The following is a 4,528-nucleotide window of genomic DNA, read 5'->3' as shown; positions in this document are numbered from 1 at the left end:
TTACAAACCATGCAGAGTTTGCTATGTCATTATATATATCTCCAACGGTTACTGAAGCATTTTACACTAATTCAACGCTTAATGATTGCGCTGCTATTGATTAGCTGGATAAAGAAAACACATTGTAAGTCTGATTCATTGTGCTCCCTCTTCCAGTCTCTTGTATCCTTGCCTTAAAAGTCATGCTATCACATGCTCTCCTAATGCATGTGTGATATTGGCCTGAGAGGGTTTTCCTCTTCAATATACTCAAAGATGAACTGTTCTATTCTATCAACGGATCTCGAGATGCAAAATCTACTTTATTTGAAGAAGATGATATCATATGTCATGCCTGCATGCTTTGATGCTTGTGTATTTGTCAGGTGCTTCCCAGGTACTGTTACACATCCTGTATGCATTTATTATCAAGCGAGGTTCCTTGTTAGGCTTGTTTGGAGGAAAATAGATCATGACTGTCTCCAAACCGAAACTGTTTACTCGTGTGTGTAGTGATATACAAAACACCTTTAATGCAATAATCATATTTGCTACAGACTGTAAAGTAAAGCATTCATACAGCTGTCTCCACACTGTTTATCTTTTGACGTCTGCCGCCCTAACACAATTTGCATAGTAAATTTACTGGGACATGACCTGGGAATACCATCGGCCCTGCCTTTCTAACAATATCTCTTCAGAGGAAAAATTGGAAGGTGGAATCTCTTATCACTTTGTGTAGAATGCAAATGGGCAAAGCTGCAAAAATATGTAGCCTATCCTGTTATTTTATCTGATAAGTCACGTGGGTGGGTGCTGAAAAAGTTGTAGACACAACACTGGAATTACCCTCCAAAGTTGATATGACAGCAAGCATTAGTTATCATTTGGCAAATCTATATCCAATATTCACTCCTTTTTACTTTCTCAGAAGGAAAAACTTGGGACCCTTTAGCCAAAAGTTTCACATGTTCACAGTTCACGTTTCATGGTTCTGGGCTGGTGCTTTGAAGTTGATGAGAGCTGTGAGACCAATTTGCAGCCCGCGAAAAAAATAAAACAATCCCCATTTTGGCCGATTGTCTACCAGGCATTTAGGGGAACCAAAGTTGCGAAAAATCGGTGAAACTGCTGACTGCTGGTGGAAGTAGAGGTTCATCTCTCCAAGAGACATCTTCAAATCACAGGTAGACATTTAATCGTTGTTAATATGAAAACATTTATCATAAACAGAGGATTGGGACTGACAACCTGCTGTTGGTTAGCTGCAGGCTAATAAATGGGGACATAAAGCAGGCTACATTGCGCCATACCTTGTTTTAGGCTAGGTCACCATACGTGTCAAACCTCTTCAAATAGCTTGGACTGAACTTTCTTCATGATTTCCCTCACTGTAACATATCAGACCAAATTGGACAAGGAAGTAATTGCAGTAGGCTAGGCTGGCTAGCCTACAGACAGGTAAGCTAACCTATTTAGCTACACTCTTGTTTCTGCTGTGTCTGTGTGAGTTTATGCTGCTGCTAACGTTATGTAATTAAATGTAATGTAATGAGGTGACTGTGTGTTAATGTGGCCGCTGCCAGTATGCTTTTTTTATTTGACTGTTTCCATAACTGCACCACAGACCACTGAACTCTACATGTTTAACTTTAAATATGGTCGCCAGTTGACTCGCGCGCACACATTCTGAATACCGGCTAGTGGCAGGAAGTCGTGGTGTAAATATTGTAAATACTGTATTGTGTAAAGAAATTAATAGTTGCCAGTGAATGTTTTGGTTCATAACAAAGCATCATCATTAATAAGCTCTTTGTAAAGTGTATTTTATTTATGGAAACTAAAGCTGTCCATTAGGCTAATTATAGTGGAGTTAAAAGTGCAGCATTTCTCTCTGAGATGTTGTGGAGTATGAAGGCTAATGTCACTTAATTAAACACTTAGGATTCAACAAGTAACATTATGGTGACATTTAGTGATGGAACGTTACAAAGTACATTAACTTAGGGATTGTACTTTGAGGTACTTGTGTATTGTCTTGTGCAAAGTCAAAGTTATTGCTGAAATGAATGAATTCATCTTTAATTCGTGAGAGGAAGAATGTGTCCTTTCCGCTCTCAAAAGTGAAGTCTGGCTTTAACAGGAAGTTTCGAAAGTAAATATTGCTTCAACCATTCCTTTTGCTTCTCCCTACGTTAGGGATGCCCCATTTCAGTTGTGCAATGCCAGTGAGGCGCCAGGAATACTTTGCATGTGTGGCTCCTTTGCACACTCTAGCACCTCAGATTTGCATGTGCGCTGGCTGGCACACTCCTTTCCTTTGCCGCAGCGTTAACCCCGGCATCTCCATGTTTTAGCCCCTATTACAAGTTGACAGAAAAGGTGGAACGAGTCTGGGCGAGATAAATGAGGGCAAAGAGTGTTCGGCTGGGTGTATGTGTTGCCATGGGCTATAAAAGAGTGAGGTTGGCACCTATGTGTGATGCCAATTTGGAGAAATATTAAGTGTGTGCATGTGGGTGGGGGGCATATGCTTTATTTATAGCACATATAAAGATGACGACAGAGGTGACTGGCCATGATGTAGCAGTGTTAAAGCAACACGGGTAAAACTGTTGAGTTTCTCTTGAGCTTTAAACAGTGGTGTGTGTGTGTGTGCAAGAGGCAGAGATGAAGGTGGAGGAGTAGGGCGTGATTAGATGGAACAATGGAGGCATTATATATCAGTGATTGTTCCGGCGCTATGTTTACTGGCTGTTCTCTCCCTGGTCACTTTTTCTCTCTGGGGCAGGAGCAGCAGTTGGCAGCCGAGATAAGACAAGCTTCTTATCAGCTCTGCAGCCTCATGTGTGTCGGTACTGGATGCAGTGTATCAACCAGCCAGTCACACTCTCAGTCAGTGGCCCATGCACATTCTCCCACACACTTGTATCTTTCACTGCGTGGCAGGCAGCAGTCGTCATGTGTCTGCACTCTGCAGTGGTCTGTCTCTGGAGCCAGCATTGAATCATGGAGATTATTTTTGGTTGACTCTTCTTCTTATCTCATCTATTTTCCAAGTAATTTTCTATTTTCCACTGTTTTGGCATGCCGTGCAATCTGTAGTGCTGTGGGCCCTTGCCCTGCTAACCAGATCCCTTACATAGATAAATTATTCTATAATGTAATAATCATTCATTATTTTTTTTATCATTATTTTAGTTTGTTTGCTTGTTTTTGTCCTTTTGCTTTTAAGCCCTGCATACAAAAATCAGTTGGCCTCCACTGTATTGAGTTGGTGGGCACGCATATCTCAGGGTCTTTCGGTTTTTGTTGATGAAAGCGGCACCTTTGGAAAAGCGGTAGTGTTTTTAACGACACCAGCACCCATATGTGTGTGCAGTCAGCGCGTGCATTTGTTTAGGAATCAAGTGAATACGTCCGAAGATGAATCGTGATGAGGGAATGTACGTATGTAAGATCAATAATGGTAATACGACGATGTTGAAACATAGTAAACTTTGATTTAATAACGTTTGGGAAATGCAAGATGTTCCGGTCCCCGTACCCGTAACAAAACGGACCCATTAAAACACATCAGTGCGTGCAGTTTACGATTTCAATTGTTGTGAGAACTACTAAACATTTTAACATCAAAATCAACAACAACAGTGCATATGTGTGTCTTATCAAAATTGTGTGTGTGTGTGTGTGTGTGTGTGTGTGTGTGTGTGTGTGTGTGTGTGTGTGTGTGTGTGTGTGTGTGTGTGTGTGTGTGTGTGTGTGTGTGTGTGTGTGTGTGTGTGTGTGTGTGTGTGTGTGTGATCAATTTTGTGTGTGGGTTGCTGAGTGGGCGGGTGGAAGGCCATATATCTGCTTGATGTGTTTACATCTGTGTGCCACATACTGTGTGTGTGTGTGTGTGTGTGCATGTTCGTTTAATGTGTGTGTAACTTGCTGGTTGCTGTGCTGTGTGCGCAGTACGCTCCAGTTGGATGCCTGCCGTCTGTGCTTCTGCTCGTCACCTGATATTTGCTGGCCATGTTCATTCAGTCCGCAGATTTCGGCTTTCATCTCCGAGCACACACACACACACACACACACACACACACACACACACACACACACACACACACACACACACACACACACACACACACACACAATCTTCCCTGTGATGTCATTGATTCCCAGCTCCATGGCAACAGTGTGCGAGGAAGCAAGAGAGGAGGGAGAAGGAAAAGGGAGAGGGATACAGCAAAGAGACCCTTCCTTCATAGTGAGGGATGAAGTCGTCATAAATAGCTCCTTGATCCACTACAGTAATGGTGGGTGGTTTTTTTAGGGGGCAGCGGTGGGCATGTGCGCTACAGGGCTGATGTGTTTCACCCAGGGAACATTGTGTCTTTGTCAAGTGGCAATTTCAGAGCACTCAGTGACGCCAGCGGTTTCAGTCAGGCATTTGGGAGAAACTTTTCAGAAATAACATTCGTTATATTTCACACGCTTTTATCAATGTGGTAGGCGGAGCAGAAAGTAGAAAGCGCTCTGAGTCGAAGAAGCTAAAAAT

The sequence above is a fragment of the Ammodytes marinus genome (assembly GCF_949987685.1).
Source record: "Ammodytes marinus genome assembly, chromosome: 22".
NCBI lineage: Eukaryota > Metazoa > Chordata > Actinopteri > Uranoscopiformes > Ammodytidae > Ammodytes > Ammodytes marinus.
The sequence above is the reverse complement of the archived record's forward strand: the minus strand, read 5'-3'. Positions refer to the sequence as shown.